This window comes from Oncorhynchus mykiss, chromosome 28 (assembly GCF_013265735.2).
Source record: "Oncorhynchus mykiss isolate Arlee chromosome 28, USDA_OmykA_1.1, whole genome shotgun sequence".
NCBI lineage: Eukaryota > Metazoa > Chordata > Actinopteri > Salmoniformes > Salmonidae > Oncorhynchus > Oncorhynchus mykiss.
In genome coordinates this window covers 30033000-30053053 of record NC_048592.1, presented here as the reverse complement: position 1 = coordinate 30053053, position 20054 = coordinate 30033000, and positions in this window count along the sequence as shown.

Below are 20054 nucleotides of genomic sequence, written 5' to 3'. Positions count from 1 at the left end.
GCAGTTTATGATTCATACGGCGACACGCTGATACCCAACTACACTACATGTCGTTTGACCTCCCTGAGCCATAGTTAAATATAGGTTTTGGCAAGCATCAGATTCAAGCCAATTTGTTCCTAGTTGGGTGACAACTGGTTTGGCTTTTTGTGTCAAAGGAATAATCCACTCAGAAACTATCTTTTGGTGTTTGTTTCATTATTCCACTGTTGATATAGTCCCAAACGTTTTGCATGTCAGCAATCACGTTTTCAAGATATAGAACTTTCAAAATGCTAATTGTCACTTGCCACATCATCAATGACATAATGAGTATTGTGATAAAACGTTCTCTGTTTCTCTGGTGGTAATTTTATCTAGCATAGTGCGATTTGTCTCAATGTTTCCTTTGGCTGTTCATGTTAATGAACGCCTCTGCATGGCACCAAAATCACTTTCCAACTTGAGGTCCATTAGTTTTGATGTATGGGGATGTTGTTGGCCCAGGTAGCCGGTGTTGCGGTGGCCACAGACAGACACATCACCATTAAGTCTGGATCATGCGGGCCAACTGTTTCGTTCCCTAGGTTAGGGTTTTCACTAGAAATAATACAGCTTTTGTCAGATTTGACTTTTCGTAACAGGTTAGGAGAACTTACGCAGCAGGTTAGGAGAACTTACGCAGCAGGTTAGGAGAATAATGTTAAGGAAGTCATTGCGCTAACGCTATTTAGCATTGGTTCACGAAACTGGACTCAGAGCCATACCATTTTCATCCACGAGTTCATCTGACTCTGGGGAAGTAGATAAATAAAGATTTGACAATATTAGAATGACAAGGGAGAACAAGTCAATCACAATATGTGACACTTATTGCGCAACTTGATGGAAGCCTTCTGTACTCTGGCTCAGCTTATCAGAGCTTGTCAATAATAGTAAGACTTTGATCTAGACCGGGATTATAGTCAACATAGTCTGTGCACGTAGCACATGCAGGACTTGTGTAAGCAGGAAGCACACATGTGTACACATACACAGTCACCTACAAAGCAGAGGAGGCTGGTTAGGGGAGCCTGGCTCGTAATAATGAATGGAATGGAGTGAATGGATTGGTATCAAACACACGGGGAACCATGTGTTTGATGTGGTTTATACCATAACAGCCATTTCTAGGAGCCTGTCCTCCCCATTTAAAGTGCCACTAGCCACCACTGGTACAACGACATTGTGACATTTTAACCCAGCAACCCAGAATCTGTGATAATCTGTTTCGGGTCCAATGTTCTATTTTAGAACCATTGTCTCAGGAAAAAATGGGAAGACGTTGACCAGACCTAAACACTGGAGTCTGGCTTTCCTCAGAGTTCTCCCCAGGCCCTTTATAATGGTCAGTGCTATCTGGAATCCTTGGGACGACGTCACTACCCTAAATCATAACCTTAACCTTAATCCCTACCCTTTTACTTACCCTAACCTTAACCATTTTACATTTCAACTTCAACGGGGTAGGGATGTCCCAAGGATCCCAGATAGCTCGGACCCATTTAAAACACAAAGTATGGAGAGGAGGAGAGGACAGGAGCCAGTGTGTATTCACACCTCTAGAAGAGGTCAGAAATAAGGTCTTTGACCTGTCCAGTGTGTATTCACACCACAAGAAAAGGTCAGAAATAATGTATTTTTGATTACATGATTTTTGTTCTGTGGTGAAATAAGTCCAGATATCTATATATTTTTCATTTATAGAATATTACTCTGTGAAAAGACCATCTGGTACACATCACATGGGCATTCACTTTTTTGTTGTTGTCCATTAATATGCCAATAATAGACCGCCTGGATTGTTATGTACAGTGCCTTCAGAAAGTATTCATATCCCTTGACTTTTTCCACATTTTGTTGTCTTAGAGCCTGAATTTAAAATGGAGTAAATTGAGATTGTGTGTCGCTGGCCTACACATTATACCCCATAATGGCAAAGTGGAATTATGTTTTATAATCACTGGTGTTGCTTACCAAGACAACATGGAATGTTCCTGATTGTCCTAGTTACAGTTTGGACTAAAATTGGCTTGAAAATCTATGACAACTCTTGAAACTGGCTGTCTAGCAATGATCAACAACCAATTTGACAGAGCTTGAAGAGTTTAAACAAGAATAATGTGAAAATATTGTACAGTTCAGGAGTTCAAAGCTCTCTGACTAACCCAGAAAGACTCACAGCTGTAATCACTGCCAAAGGTGATTCTAACCTGTATCGACTCAGGAGTGTGAATACTTATGTAAATGAGATATTTCTGTATTTCATTTTCAGTTCATTTTAAAACATTTCTAAAAACATGTTTTCACTGTCATTATGGAGTATTGTGTGGAGATGGGTGAGAATACATTTTTTTTTAATCAATTTTGAATTCAGATTGTAACACAACAAAATGTGGAACAGGTCAAGGGGTATGGATACTTTCTGAAGGCACTGTATCTATGGGCCTGTTTCCTGTTGAGAAATGCCCGGTTCCTATTAGAACTGTTGACAGGATATCAACACCCTTCGGCTGTATAGATAATATATTCTTTTTAATTTTACATATCTGATTTCCCATTATTCCAAGTTGTGTTTTTTGTTATCTCTGAAGACAATGCGATGTTTAATTGTGCTCCATTATTTGTGGCTTTTATATCTGTTTGATTCCATCCATTTCTGTGTTTTAGATCTGAATCACATTCATAGAATTGGACTTTAGGGCTCATATCTGATCTCTTGTCAAATACTTCCAGCTGTAAATTCTCAGATAAAAAAATAGAATGGGTCAGTCAGTATGGTTTCATATTTACATTTAAATAGTTTTGTCCTTAGAAATACATTTCCTCTCGCCATTTCTGACCTTGGCCACTACATAGGCAAGCCTAATACACAAGGGATATGTGGGAGGAAGTCTGAGTCTAAACCATAAGACCTGTACCCCAGAAGGTACTCACTAACCCCATCATCATACTCGCCTCCTGAAATAAATCGCTACCTGTCCTTTGGGCAACCAGGAAACAACCATCCTTCCCCACTTCACCAAACCCTCCGCTATATCGGGAAAAGATATGTTCACTATGCCCAATAGGAGAATATCAAGGAATGTTGTCCTCAGATTTTATCTGCACGGTATGTTGTTCATATTACCATCTTTATGAATTAGGAGCTAAACTAACCCATACTGCTTGGTTGCAGCACCAGAAGCTTTCCAGTCCCGTGGAAGTGTGACGAAGGGTTAATATGTCAGACAGCATGGAACCATGCTGCTTGGGGCCACGCCCCCTTTCTTAGCTGTGACCTCACAGTGAAACTTGCTCTAGTCTAGCACACACACACACACACACACACACACACACGCACACACACGCACAGAGAGACACTCACCCTCGCTCTCTTATACAGGAAGCATAGGGTCAGAGTGGCAGGCTGGTACACAGGAGCCACAGCTTGCATTGCTGTAGGACTACACAATGACAGGAGTCAGTGCTGAGGTGGAGTTCTAACAACCAGAGGGAAACAGGTAACGGTGTTTTGTTTGTGAACCTCAAGAAACCTGAACCACGGACAGATGTATGGAGACAGAGAGCCACTGAGAACAAACAGAATGCAATGGACACCAGACAGAGTCTGCGGTTTTCTGCTTCTTTTCAAGAACTCATCTATCTGCTGTCTTCATTGATGTTTCACACCAAATGCTGAAGAAATGAACTATAATGTTTGCTTTTTATCTTGATGCTTGAAGAACAGATCAAATGCATATTTCTATCATTTCCCCATGTTTTGGAGCCTGGAGCTTCTGCCTAAGAGACAATGAGAACCGAAGGTGAATCCAGAAGAGCTGGCCTTCTGACAGAAAAAAAACGGACCCTGGGTTGTACAGGGATGCCAACCTGAGAAGAGGCACGAAGAGCAAGAGAGAAAAGGAAGGTGAAAATGAGTGGGCCAACAAACTGTGGATTCTATTTTTCTGCAGATCGCTCTTTCCAAGTGCGGAACGGGAATATCTGTGGATCGCCCTGTTCCGTCAACAGGCCTATAGACATCAAACAAAAAAGCAGGCGGTAATATGCTGTACAAATCTAAATGTTGCCTTGCCGTTTGCATGCTATTGTAGAATGCAGCATCGTTGGAGTAGTGTCATTAAAATTGCTACGATGACTCAAAAGAAAGCTATGATAATGGTTGTTGAGATGACGCCAACTAAGCTCACTTTTGCTCTTGTTAAATGTTTGCTGTGTAATTTAACGTTTCCTCCCACATTTTCCAGCGTGCCTCTCAGCTACATTATTATATAGTATCCTCCATTATGAGGTAAACTTATTAGTTCATTCAGAAACGCATACCGTAGCCTACAGCCATATCACTTCAAGGATGGCCTCCTACATACAAACGATAGCCTTGAGTATAGCAGTTGATTCGGGCAGCTGAGATAGAGAGCCAGTGAGGCAATTCAGTGATCCAGAAATTATCTAAATAAACAGCACCTTAGAAGCGTCTCCAAGCTTCTCCCCTCCACTATCAGTTAGAATGTGTGGACTGTGGGAGAACAAGTCTATCTCTCTCTCTCTCACACACACACACACACACACACACACACACACACACACACACACACACACACACACACACACACACACACACACACACACACACACACACACACACACACACACACACACACACACACACACACACACACACACACACACACACACACACACACACACACACACAACAAAGCTCTCCCTCAATTCCAATTAATCTTCTCACAAAGCTCAAGAAGTTGGAGATTTGTACATCACATACACTATAATCCTCAATGCCAGTGGAGAGGGAGGACGCTGAGGTAGACATTTTTGCATTTCATTCCTCTGTCCCTGTTCTCCTGCATGCTCTATGTTAACTGGATTTAAAGTAGAACATTTGGGAGTATGGGAATTAGAGGGAAATCACTAGCCTCCGGTATCTCATGAACAATATGACTTGGATTGTTTTCCCCTCAGCATTTGGAAATAGAGAATAGATTTATTTTGTTCCAAAAATTATGTAGGATTTGCCTGAACAATAACCAACAACTCTGCAAAATGTTGGAATAAAAGTAATTGTATATTTGATTCAGTTGAATGGCTTAGGCAAACAGTTTATTGGAAAAATCAATCACACTTGTACTGTACCAGAGCTTTTTCCAACCACCCTCCTGTGCTGTATCACCATGAGATCGGCCACTGATGGGCAGTGTTTCCCCTATATTAATTTAGCATCGGCAGGCCTCAATTGCTAAATCGTGGCCGCCACTTCCAAGAATATATGATGTCAAATGATCTATATATATTTGTTGTAGAAAAGCAGCTATATATATTTTTAAATGAGATCATCTTTGAGAACTAACAACCACCAGAATAAAAACCAGATAGTCAGGGAGAATCAAACATGTTAAAATGTCACGGCACGGTGCATCCATTGATTTTGTTATAATGTTTGAGTCATTCAGATAGCATAAGAACATGGGATAAGCCATGGCAAAATGTGTAGACTGGCAGAAAATGTGCTTTTAAACTACACATTTTCTCTCAGCGCCGAGGCAAAATGTCTAGAATTGCAGGACATTAGGTTTAAAACGTTTTTTTCCCTCTTGCCCCATGACAAAATGTCTAGAATTGCAGGAAACTAGCTTTAAAACTGTAACATTTTTGCTCTGTCACATGGCAAAATGTCTAGAATTGCAGGAAATTAGCAATAAAACAGCAACAGCTAAGAGGAGTGGCTCAAAATGTTTAGGCTGGAGACCGTGCTATTGGCAACACCCACTACCACACTACTACCACACTACCACACTACGGTACCCGCTGCTGAAAAAAAATCATAAGAGAAACACTGGATGTGAGTTGGGCAACTGGTGGGGGTTCTAGAACAAGGGGACTCCTGTGAGCTTCTGATTAACTCCTCAACCCATCCTTAGTCCCCAGAGAGCAAAATGGCCCCCCTGACTGTGAGAGGCTAACAGCTGGTCTGGTGCTCCATCACCAGTGGTTTGAGGGCAATCGACAACACAACCCAAATAAAGAAGCTCCTTGTTGTTGTTGTAACCAGTCTCCTTGGGCTGCTTGTTCACCACCCATTTGTGTGCTGTCTGCTCTGGAGGACTAGGGCTTTAAAAGTGGCTTTCTGTATGTTGTTATTTGTGCACATGGACTTGCTTTAAAATCAATTTTCTGTTGGATAACCTAGGAGAAAATGATTTAGGAACTTTGTGTTATTTTTCCCTGATCTTCAGCTGTCTTAAGTAAGCAAAATGACAATCCATCAAATGTCTAACTGGTAATCTAATCCCTCATCATCTGTAGGAGTGCCTATGTCCAATCACCAAGAGCTTTACCCTTTACATGGAGTGTTCCCCCGCTCTCCTCCTCTCCCGCGGGGATATCTATTCTCAGAATAAAATGTAAGAGACGTTGACGCGGTTATTAAACTACCAGCTGGAGATATAGGGGTTCACACTACAGTCAGGCCTTGCCTGGCTACCCAGACTACTTGCTCCGGCCAAATGCTACGTCACTTCCATGGACGTTAGTTTCTTCTCCACAATAAGTCTGGATCTGAGTACCTCCCCAATGATTTTTAGAACGCGAACACATTCTAACCGTTCTAATTGGTCTAGCAACCGATGAGTTGGGCCAGAGCCCGAACACACGTGGGTAAAGCAGCATTACGTAAATTCGTATTTGGCTTTGATACTCTGGTTAGAGATGATTCAATTGCTGATGACTTTGTTTTGTACAACACCCCTCATTTTGACGTCACCACAAATGACTTCAACTATGGCAGGCTCAGACTGAAGTCTGTAGTGAACATAGAGCAGTGGAAAAATAAAGTTTGAGTCGTCAGGCAAGGTTAGGCCCTCTCTCATATACAGTATATCACAACAGTGAGTACACCCCTCACATTTTTGTAAATATTTGAGTATATCTTTTCATGTGACAACACTGAAGAAATGACACTTTGCTACAATGTAAAGTAGTGAGTGTACAGCTTGTATAACAGTGTAATGGCTGTGTGTTGAGTTATTTTGAGGGGACAGCAAATTTACACTGTTATACAAGCTGTACACTCACTACTTTACATTGTAGCAAAGTGTCATTTCTTCAGTGTTGTCACATGAAAAGACATACTCAAATATTTACAAAAATGTGATGGGTGTACTCACTGTTGTGATATACTGTATATTGTCTGCATGGGTGCACCTTCAGATATAAACAGATAGGTTTATGAGGGGTGGAATTGTATGGGGAGGATGGATACAAATTAGTCTGGCATCAAACACCGGTCTCGCACCCTACCGGCGGCATGTTACGATTCAGCTATCTATGATTTACAGTAGAGACATTCCACTTTACTGCACAGAAATTAGATTCATATTGTTTTTCCCGCTATATGTCATGTTATGCTATATTTTATGTTACATATGATGTTATGATTAGGCGAGTCCCGAGTAGGTAGGACATATTTACACTGAACAAAAATATAAACGCAAATGCAACTATTTATTTTTACTGGGTTACAGTTCATAAGGAATTCAGTCAATTGAAATAAATTCATTAGGCCCTAATCTATGGATTTCACATGACTGGGAATACAGATATGCATCTGTTGGTCAAAGATACCTTAAATGATTATGCTGAAACATGAGGTGATGGTGGCGGATGAATGGCACGACAATGGGCCTCGGGATGTCGTTGTGGAATCTCTGAGCATTCAAATTGCCCTCGATAAATTGCAATTGTGTTCGTTTTCTGTAACTTATCCCTGCACATACCTTAAGCCCATCGCCACCATGGGGCACTCTGTTCACAATGTTGACATCAGCAAACTGCTCGCTCACATGACACCATACATGATGTCTGCCATCTGCCCGGTACAGTTGAAACCGTGATTAATTTGTGAAGAGCACACTTCTCCAGCGTGCCAGTGGCCATCGAAGGTTAGCATTTTCCCACTGAAGTCAGTTACGACACTGAATTGCAGTCAGATCAAGACCCTTGTGAGGACGACAAGCATGCAGATGAGCTTGGATGGTTTTGGACAGTTTGTGCAGAAGGTCTGCAGTTTGTGCAGAAATTCACAGTTTCATCAGCTGTCCGGGTGGCTGGTTTCAGACGATCCCGCAGATGAAGAAGCCGGATGTGGAGGTCCTGGGCTGATGTGGTCACACGTGGTCTGCGGCTGTGAGGCCGGTTGAACGTACTGCCAAATTCTCTAAAATGAGGTTGGAGGCGGCTTATGGTAGAGAAATTAACATTCAATTATCTGGCAACAGCTCTGTATGGAACATTTCTGGGATCTTTTATTTCAGCTCAGGAAACATGGGACCAACAATTTACATGTCGCGTTTATATTTTTGTTCAATGTAAGTGTTGGGCACATCTGCTTCCCTCCATAACACCAGTTTTTTCTTGGGGGAGCTGTGATTGCGTACTTCAGCTGACAGGGGATCTTTTGGGGTTATACGTAGAACCTCACTGGCACTGTAAATGTACCACCTGTTTTATAGAAGATTCCAGAGTGAATCATAGTGATTAACTGTCATGCGCTGTGAACATCCTATGTTTGATACATGGATCAATCTCACTCTATTAATTGAAAAACCATTGCCCTTTAAAATCGTATTAACAGCTGCTGTAATATGCTTGAGGGAGGCAGACTAGAGTGGTCACAGTGTATCCTCACTTTAAATTGAATGCGAAAAAACAGTTGAGCTAGTGCATTTGTTTATTAAATCTGTTTTAGCTATGCTGTCTCACCTCTGTTTCCTCAACTGTTCAGATCCAGCTGTCTGTCGAAGGCCCTTTAATTTCATTTCCCCCAACACTCTCCATAAAAGGTCAAATAAAAATATAAAGTGGCAATGACATTTATGCAAGTTATGGCACAAGGGGGAGTTGACTAATTCAATGGAGTCTTAGGATTATTTCTAAATGAGACATTGAAAGCACACAAGTATGAGGTTTTTGTGTCTGGTCTGTCTTGGTTTCATGTGAGTAATTTCATGTGAGTAAAGGGTTTTGGTGCACAGACAGTTTTGGCTAGTGGTAAGTGAATGAGGTAATTGAGGTTGCTTTTGTCATGATCTCCAGTATTCTACAGTATACTTCCTGGAACACAGAGTAGAAAGAAATTAACTACCTCGTCCTACTTAACTTAAAGTGAGTGGAAAAGATCTTAATGCTTGATATGTCAAATTTAGATAATATGAATCCTGAGCTCGTTCTGATTTTTTTGAGGCCAAATGCAGACAGCAATTGTTTTTGTCAGAAAATAGAAACACTTTCTAAGAAAAAGTGAAAGATTAGATTAGACTTAAATATTGCTTTGGCGCCATAGGTCGACAGTTGCTTAATTCCATGGAATGTTACATCAATGCGCTCTTGATAAAATAATTCAAGCCATTAGTTGGCATATGAAACACCTCACTTTCACAGATTATAAAGTAATCAAGCCTCTTCCACAGAATACAGCTCTCATTCCTCTGGCAAGGGAAGTGCCGGTTAACAGCCAAGAGAGGACTCGTTTATATAAATGTGTCTAGAGGAACTTACAAGCTTTTTTTAAATCACCTCTGAGTAGGTTAGTAATGGTGGGTCTTGGAGATCCTCACAGGCATCCATCTATCTATTCACAGACTGAGGTCTTGGTGGTATTGGGTTGCACTCCTATGGTGTGCACCTGGGTAATTTGTTACAGGCTCACTGAGAGTTCTGTCATGATTGAATTACTCTCTTGACTCCCCAGAGTGGATGCTTTCCTAATACCCCCGGACTTAACTGTCCACTAAGGAGATCTACAGATTCAAGAAGATGTGAAACGCTTTTACAGCCGCTCCTGAGAAACCGTGAATGTGAGGCCATAGCAAATACTAGATCATTAGCGCATATGCTAATCGTTTCCGTGTACATTTGTTGCTAATGCCACATAACGTAATGCTACATGTGTTAACGCCGAAGATGTTTACAGTAATAATACCTCTATCCCAACTGTGTTTCCTCTGCTACTTTTCCTCACACCAGTCATCCGAGTTTAATTCCAGACCGCCTCCCCTTCCCTTCACCTCAACCCTGAAACACACACTGTACTAGCCGACCCCGAGACTAATTTCCCCTGCCTAACTACTCTGTTTTGTAGTTAGGCTGCTCTTTTGTGAATTATGGCTCTGAGGTTCTCAACTCGCTTCAGCCCTACCGAAGCAAACGTCCTCTTCACAATACACTGTTATGCTAGAAGCGTACGTGAGAACAGAATTGTGCTTATGTACTTTGTTTACGTGGGCCTCTTTTTGTTTTAATCAGTATTAGTATCTTATTTATGTACGTCATGACATATTTATGTGTTATGGCGTCGGTTAGGCTGGGCCTGTATTTGGTCAGAAGTAAAAGGCTTGTGCTTGGAGACGGTGATTAAAACAATTAGAGAGAACTTGGAGTACACATCATCTGTGCTCATCGCATCCCCATAACATGACCCAGCACAGCCGTGGATTTACCCATCTAGGAACATGTGTTTATAGAGTCATACGGATGTATTGTGCAGCAAGGAGTGTGTGCCTGTGTGTGTGCGTGTGTATAACCCAAACACTACAATTAATTAGCTGTCTTTGGAGATGGGACATTTTTTTTGTGCCTGTGATTCACTGTATCTTAATGGGAAGTCCTGTAATGTCTTGCTCTGTGGTTAATGCTCTGGTCCTTGGCATGCCCAATTTGATTTAATTTGAGTTAGATTCAGTTAATGAGCTCTAGAACGTTGTGTACCCACACTAAGACTATGGTGCATGGACATTAGCAACAATACAAGGAACGTACAGTATATAGCCGCCCAGTAAAGTAATATAAACAGAGTGAAAGTGAGTGCAGACAGACATTTATGCGAACCATTCAAAGGGTGAGCCAAAATGCACAAGTGCTGATTATACAGACCCAGATTGTGATTTTTCATATTTTTTGGCTGCCTCTCCTCTTGGCTGCTCCTGCAATAAGACGTGCCAAATCAAATGAACAAATACGTGATAGGTCTTTATTTGAGGGTAAATTGCTCATAAACCATTATTAAATCGTTTATTAGCCATTAATGAATTCTTAGTAATTATTCACCATTACATGTTTATGTACTAATTAATATTTACAAAATCAGGAACAGGCCTAATACATGTTTTTACTTGACTTACTAGTAAACAAACTATGTAATAATGTTTATAAGCAGTTTTTTTATTTATTTTTCTTTAACTAGGCAAGTCAGTTAAGAACAAATTCTTATTTACAATAACGGCCTACTCCGGCCAAACCCGGACGACGCCGGGCCAATTATGCGCCGCCCTATGGGACTCCCAAACACGGCCGGTTGTGATACAGCCTGGAATCAAACCAGGGTCTGTAGTGACACCTCTAGCACTGAGTTGCAGTGCCTTAGACCGATACGCCACTCGTGTATAGTCCATTAAATAAATAAATCAGTGAACTGAGTATGTTCTCTGAGCCTATACTTAGACTCTCCTGGCCCAAACCCATTCCCCATGCGAGGGTCACAACCTCTCGAATGTCTGATTAGGAACAATAAAGACTAGGCAGCACACTCACAGCGGACAGGCTGAACCAGGAACTGTGTCCCAGTAGACCTATCATTCAACCTCAGCAGCCAGGGAGTGTCCTAACCCAACGGGCCTATAGTTTCACCTCAGTACCCCTCGTTACCTCCTCTCCTCACCCTGCCTGCGGCCTAACATCTAATGCCATATCTAATTATTTTGTCTTGGCCTTACAAGTGATGATGCCGTCAATCCTGTGTACAACTCTGTTGCTCGCTATTTTTGTTGGTGTATTGGCAGTGTCGCTCTTTAGTACCCTTGCAGGTGCAATGGAGTTAATAACAAGACAATGCAATCTTACCACAATTTCTGTTTACGAACCTTTGTCAGAGTCAACACTTCTCATTTAAAAAAAGGGAGACACTGGGTTCGGCTTTAATTTACAGCCTTCTGTTTACCAGATATTGACATAGAAAATGGTATGGTGCTGACCAGCCGGTCTGGTGTAACTAACTGTACGGTGCTGACCAGCCGGTCTGGTATAACTAACTGTACGGTGCTGACCAGCCGGTCTGGTATAACTAACTGTACGGTGCTGACCAGCCGGTCTGGTATAACTAACTGTACGGTGCTGACCAGCCGGTCTGGTGTAACTAACTGTACGGTGCTGATCAGCCGGTCTGGTATAACTAACTGTATGGTGCTGACCAGCCGGTCTGGTGTACCTAACTGTACGGTGCTGACCAACCGGTCTGGTGTACCTAACTGTACGGTGCTGACCAGCCGGTCTGGTGTACCTAACTGTACGGTGCTGACCAGCCGGTCTGGTGTACCTAACTGTACGGTCTGGTGTAATGGTGTATGTCTGGAGAGTTCTGTGGATGAGTATGATGTATGAGGAGTCAGATGAGGAGTAGTAGGATGACAGGCCACCTCTGCCTCTCATATAATACTGTGCCTCAGAGGGACGAGCTAGACCTTCCACAGTGCAGGCAGGGTGCTCCTGTGCTCAAATGTTCCCCAGCTGGAATTGATGCAGCTGTGACATGCAGTGACGCAGGCGGGGTGTCAGGTGACCAACCTACTGACAGCCTGACATCAATCACGCTCACTTACCAAGCTGCTCGTTAAGTAACACACCTCCTTTTCTTTCATGAAACGTTTCACCTGGAATGTGGACTTTTGAACAGAGGAGAATCAGGTGTGTTTCAGAGAAACAGTATATTTTCTCCTGCGGGTCTGCCTTTATGTCTGTCTGTCTGGCCCTCGGCCTACTGCCTTTCTAAACACAAAAGCTCTTGGATTGCACAGTATCTTGCTTCAATTCTAGACGAGAATGAATGACTATACACTCAGACAGTTTATTAGGTACACCCATCTAGTACCGGGTCGGACCCCCCTTGTATGAGTTATTCGGGGCATGGATTCTACAAGTCGGAGACATTCCACATGGATGTTGGTCCATGCTGACACAATGGCATCACAAGGTGGCTGCAGATTGGACGGCGGTACACTACCGCCACCAGCCTGTACCGTTGACACCAGGCAGGATGGGTCCATGGACTTATGCTGCTTACGCTAAATCCTCACTCTGCCATCAGAATGATACAACAGAAACGGGGAATCGTCGGATGTTTTTCCACTCCTCAATTGTCCAGTGTTGGTGATCGCCTGCCCACTAGAGATGCTTATTGTTGTTTTTAGCTGATAGGAGTGGAACAGGGTGTGGTAATCTGCTGCAATAGCCCATCTGTGACAAGGATCGATGAGTTGTGCATTCCGAGATGTTGTTCTGCATACCATTGTTGTACTGCACAGTTATTTGCCTGTTTGTGACAACGCGATCCATGGCGGCGCTCAGATTGTCAATCATCTCCATATGTTCCATGACGTGCTCCTCCACCTCCATGGCCAGGGTACCTTCTCCTGCCGACTTTATTTTTTGGTCAGAGATTGTCATAGTCGTGTGTATAGGTGGCAGGGAAGTCAGGCGCAGGAGAATCCAACCGAATGTAATGGAGTTATTCAATAACAGTAAACGAAACATGACTCCAACACTAAATGTAACAATAAAACAAAGTGGGTACGAGGACCTGTAGCGCACCAATACAAACAACACAACACTGAATAACAAACAATCTCTGACAAAGACATGAGGGGAAACAGAGGGTTAAATACGCAACAGGTAATGAATGGGATTGAAACCAGGTGTGTAGGAAGACAAGACAAAACCAACGGAAAATGAAAAATGGATTAATGATGGCTAGAAGACCGGTGACGTCGACCGCCGAGCACCGCCCGAACAAAGAGAGGCTTCGACTTCGGCAGAAGCCTTTCTGAGATACTGGATCCGGCATGCAGGGCGCCAACGATCATACCACACTCAGTCGCTTAGGTCACTTGTTTTGCCCATTCTAACGTTCAATCAAACAGTAACTGAATGCCTTGATGCCTGTCCTCCTGCTTTATATAGCAAGCCATGGCCACGTGACTCACTGTCTGTGGGAGTGATACATTTTAGTAAACGGGATGTGTACCGAATAAACTGGCCACTGAGTGCATGGTATTGATTCCTAGTGGGGAAATGTGTGTTTTGCACTACTGCAGTATCACACAATCTTCTTCAATGTGAAGGCCTATCATGAGAATATCAATAGCTGTTTTTACTACCACCTCTCCGTTGTTCTAGGGAACTCGATTGAGTTCATTCGAGACTTGTGATTTCAGCAAAGCCCAAGAAGAAGAAAAAACAGTCTCTCAACATAATACTACAGCTCTCAGATCACTCACTATGCCCATATAGTGTTGAACCCCCACTCACCAGGGTTATTCTGGACTGTTTCCCTATCCTTACTTTTCATTTCTATTCACACTTCCTGAGGGTGTGACTGGTGAGCATGGGTTCAGGGTCAAGTTCAGAAGCACAAAGAGCCATAGTGGTGCTGTAGGGGAGCATCCTCTGCTCTGAACTTGACCCTGAACACCAAACAAATACACATCTGATATATTCAGCATTTCATTATGGTGTCACACCTCCATGTAGAAGCCTGAGGTTGTACGTGTAAGACTTGCATACAAACACACAAATGATTGCATGTGTCCAGCAGTATTTGTTGTCACACAGCAATTGTCATGCCTCCGCATCACTACACACTCTTTGAAAAAAAGCGCTCCAAAAGGGTTTTTCGGATGTCCCGGTAGAAGACTCCTTTTTGGGTCCAGGTAAAACTATTTTGGGTTCCATGTAGAATCCTCTGTGAAAAGAGTCCTACATGGAACCAAAAATGGTTCTTCATAGATAGCCAGAACTAAGTTCTAAGATTTCAGTCATGTTTGTTGATATGGCCAAAATTGGCCCATGCAGCACTTCCACTGCGTCAAGTGTAATGGCAATCAATTCTCATCTCAACATATCGCTTTAACATTTCCAAAATAGTTTTTTTTAACTTTCAATACTTATCGAACAAGATCATTAGCTTGGCAGTGCGCTAAGGAAACACTGTGTACTCTCGTAGAGCATGGTTTCCACTAAACAACTAGGCAAGTTGACAGTGGTACACTGTCACTGTGTACTACTCAAGTCAAAGGTAAACAAAGTCCAACCTGATGATTAAGTCAGAAGGCCCACTCAGAAGACTTTGAGCCGGGCTTCCGAGGGAAAAGCTCTGTAAGTGGCATCGAGGGAATGACAGGGGCAGAGATTTGTTTATGGAGACTAAATTTAACCTGACATCTGCTTCAAATAGAAACCCGCCATAAATATGAATGAATGGAGGGAAGAATCTGGTCTCATCGATGCAGAGGGAGACAGAGAGAGAGAGAGAGAGAGAGAGAGAGAGAGAGGGAACCCTTTCCACCTGAAAACCTATTTTTAGAATCTCTGATTCTATTTCCCGCACGAAGAGGCTATTTTTAGCAGATGAAGAAGCGAGCGGAGTCAGAGACAGCTAGAGCGTGTGGAATCAGCCAGAGGAGGGAGAGATGCACCATTAGGGAGGAGGGAGAGACAGCGACAGCACAGGTATCTTTAGAATACCTTCTTCTCATTCTCACACTCTCACTATCATATACACACACAGCTCCCCTCGCAATGCCACGTCATTCTTGCCAATGTAGAATCCTCTATCTCTCTCTCTCTCACACTCTCTCTCCCACTCTCTATCCCTTTCTCTCATCATCTCTCTCTGCTTGTCTCAGGATTGAACAGTTACTCTCCCCTGTCTCTCTCTGTGTATTCTGTCTCTCTCTCTCTGTATTGTCGTTCTCTGTGTATTATGTCTCTCTCTGTGTATTCTGTCTCTCTCTGTGTATTCTGTCTCTCTCTGTGTATTCCGTCTCTCTCTGTGTATTCCGTCTCGCTCTGTGTATTCCGTCTCGCTCTGTGTATTCCGTCTCGCTCTGTGTATTCCGTCTCGCTCTGTGTATTCCGTCTCACTCTGTGTATTCCGTCTCTCTCTGTGTTATCTGTTTTGTCACATGACACAATGTGACAGACCAGCATCTTGTCTTAATGCAACATCCCAGGGAATGAAGTGGGTGGAAAAATGTATGGAGTGCCTACTGTAGCCATTTTTACATTTGTAAATTTGACATGGGTAAAATCTACATGGGTATAGTTCGCCCCCCCCAAAAAAAATGTGTGTTTTTTTTGTTGTTGAATTTTTACCCCTTTTTCTCCCCAATTTCGTGGTATCCAATTGTTTTAGTAGCTACTATCTTGTCTCATTGCTACAACTCCCGTACGGGCTCGGGAGAGACGAAGGTTGAAAGTCATGCGTCCTCCAATACACAACCCAACCAAGCCGCACTGCTTCTTAACACAGCGCCATCCAACCCGGAAGCCGGCCGCACCAATGTGTTGGAGGAAACACCATGCACCTGGCAACCTTGGTTAGCGCGCACTGCCACAGGAGTCGCTGGTGCGCGATGAGACAAGGATTTCCCTACCGGCCAAACCCTCCCTAACCACGCTAGGCCAATTGTGCGTTGCCCCACAGCTAGCCCTGCAGTACAGCGCCCTTAACCACTGCCGCCCCTTAACCACTGCCGCCCATAGTTCCCAAATTTGACTTGCATGTGTTTGGTTTTAAAATGTGAAAATTCGTTTAAAATATAAACTATTTCAACTAGTATGTGGAGATACACTCAGTGGCCAGTTTATTAGGTATACCCATCTCGTACCGGGTCGGACCTCCCTTTGCCTCCAGAACACCCTGAATTATTTGGGGAATGGAAACGCTGCTCAATTGGTATCAAGGGAACTAACGTGTGCCAGGAAAATATTCCCCACACCATTAAACCACTGCCACCAGCCTGTACCGTTGACACCAGAAAGGACGGGGCCATAGACTCATGCTGCTTATGCCAAATCCTGACTCTACCATCAGCATGGCACAACAGGAACTGGGATTCATCGGACCAGGCAATGTTTTTCCACTCCTCAATTGTCCAGTGTTGGTGATCGCGTGCCCACTGGAGCACTTCTTCTTGTTTTTAGCTGATAGGAGTGGAACCCAGTGTGGTCGTCTGCTGCAATAGCCCATCTGTGACAAGTACTGACAAGTTGTGCATTCCAATTTACTGTTCTGCACACCACTGTTGTAGTGAGCAGTTATTTGCCTGTTTGTGGCCCACCTGTTAGCTTGCACAATTCTTGCCATTCTCCTTCCACCTCTCATTGAACAAGTTGTTTTCACCCACAGGACTGCCGCTGTCTGGATGTTTTTTGTTTGTCGCACCATTCTCTGTAAACCCTAGACACTGTTGTGTGTGGAAAGCCCGTGGAAAGCCCGGAGGCCGGCCGTTTCTGAGATACTGGAACCAGCGCTCCTGGCACCCACGATCATTCCACGCTCAAAGTCGCTTAGGTCACTTGTTTTGCCCATTTTAATGTAAAAGCCAACAGTAACTGAATGCCTTGATGCCTGTCCTCCTGCTTTATATAGCAAGCCATGGCCACGTGATTCACTGTCTGTGGGAGCAAACCATTTTCGTACAAACAGAAAATAAATCAAATATACAGTATAAATCGTGGTACTGCATATAGACATAGTACCTTACAATGTGATGTATTTAATATAACAGGTGTTTCAGCAATCCAATGACCACACCCCTTGCACAGTCTTCACATTTTGCTGCCTTAAAAGTACATCTCAAAAGTGAATAAATGGAAATGTTTTCCTACCAATTTACACAACCTACTCCGTATTTTAAAACAAAAACAAAAATTATAGAAAATGTTCCTAATGAATAAAAAATAAGAATAATAAGAATATGTCGTTTTTGTATGTCTTCACACCCCAGAGTTCATATTTGGGGGAAGCACCTTTGGCAGCCATTACAGCTGTGAATAATTTTGAATCAGATTCTGGCAACTTTTCACAACTCTTAGGGCAACATTTATCCATTGTTTTTGTCAAAATTACTCAAGCTCAGTAAATTTGTTGGGGAATTGGGTGTCATTGATGGACAACAATATTCAAACCTTGTCTCTGATGTTCAAGCAAATCAGGACTGAGGCTGGAACACTCAGGAACACTCAACACCTCTTGGAAAAACATAATTTTTTATATATTCATGTAATAAAAAAAAAAAACTCAAACAGTTACAAACATACACATATGAACAACTTACAGAAACACTATACTATTTTAATATTTTAATAAAAAAACATTTGATTTTTCCATTGTGTTAATGATGGCAGATTGATTGATTTCAAGGGTTTTTGTATACTTTTTTTCAAGTTGAGTGATGAAAAGAGAATCGTCCAGCCCATTGGGTATTTGACTACACCCCAATATGCCATATTTTGAAATATGCAGACAGGCGGATTGAAAGTAAGTTTACATTGAAATACTTCTGATAGCCCACTTTCTAGCTCCGCCCATAACTTTTGGACTTTTTAGCATTCCGTGTAAGCATGGATTATTGAGTCATTGTTAGTTTTACACTTAAGACATGACTCTGCCGTTGTGCTGTAGAATTTCAGATTTTTTTTCTCTCTTGTATAATAAATTCAATATGTACATTTCCATTATCTGTAATTTAATTAGTTTAATATGCTCCAACATTCCCTCCATCTTGTGCCAACATCTGCGTTGTGTTGTGTAATGGATTTGTCCCAAGACTTTCGTTTTTAATTTTGTTTTTTAATTTAGGCCGACTATCTGTTGTTCCACGTAATGAATCTGTTATTCAATGCATTTGTATGGGCTAATAGCAGTAAGGCCCCAAATATTTGTTCATTGGCTTAGACAGGGCTTAGACTCTAATGGAATAACTGGTAGCAAAAACATATATGGTGATGGAGATGTTGAGGAGGGGTGTGTAGACATTCACTAGGCAATGTATCTATCAATTCCATGTCTGCACCTGACAGCTAGCAATAAATACCCCCAGTGGGGTTCCCAATTAGGTTCAGTTGAACCAGAGCCGAGAGTTTGACTTTGCCATTATTAAAGCACTGGATGCCAGTTTTATTGCTGTGTAATAGCTCATCTGACAGAAAAGAGACGTTAATGTTGTGTAATTTCCTCATATAATTGAGAGACATCTACGGGGACAGTTCTGGCTTGGTTAGTTTCAATTTCAATTAAATTCAAACTGTTTTAGCATGAGGGTTTTATTTTTTCATATCACTTTGCACTATTTATTTGCAAAGGGCTTAGGCTACATCCAGTTTCTGTCCAAAAACAGTAGATCAAGGTGGAACCGCGCCGAGAATGAGAAATGCCTTTATTTGGCCGAAGACGGACCATCATCATGACCCTCTGCTGTAGGCAGTGCAGTGCAGACTTTTGGCTGTGTCTCAACAGTCTAGTGGCTTCCATATCTTGTCTCCTTCCCTTTGTACAGATCTGAAAATGCTGGTAGATGTGATGGGGTAGATATGTAGTGTAGAACTCATTTGGGAATCTCCTTGGGTTTCATCTGTGTTTTTAAGATCTGTTGCAGATGAAGGGAAGGAGACAGGGAGACTACGCCCCTTTAGACTAGTGAGATGCATTATTATCAAAGAAAACTGTTTACACATGTCAACCTGGGCTAGGCGGTGCAGAGCTGCACTAATCTTAATGTATATGGATCCGTTCCTATCCATTTGAATGGCCTTAAAGACGGTTTACAGATCTGTGAATCTGTGCAGCTGGTGCCTCAGGCCGACCCTCGTCATCAAACAGCCAGTTCCCATAGTCTGACCAGCCAACACCATTCAGATATACTTTTCTGACGCAGTCAACTCCACAATGTATTATTATAAGTTTTTCTCACCCTCTCAACCACTCGTTGGTTTCCTTCATATGGAGGTAATTTGGTGTGACTCAGAACAATGATGGGCCTTTTTTTGTATGCGTCCATTTCCTGTGCTTTTGATAAATCACCTTCGTTGTTGAAAGGGTTTGTGCTATTATTGACGCCATTGATATTTTTAGTTTGGGCTTCTCAAATGCACTCAATTTGTTTAGAGGGGAGAAAGGAGGGGTT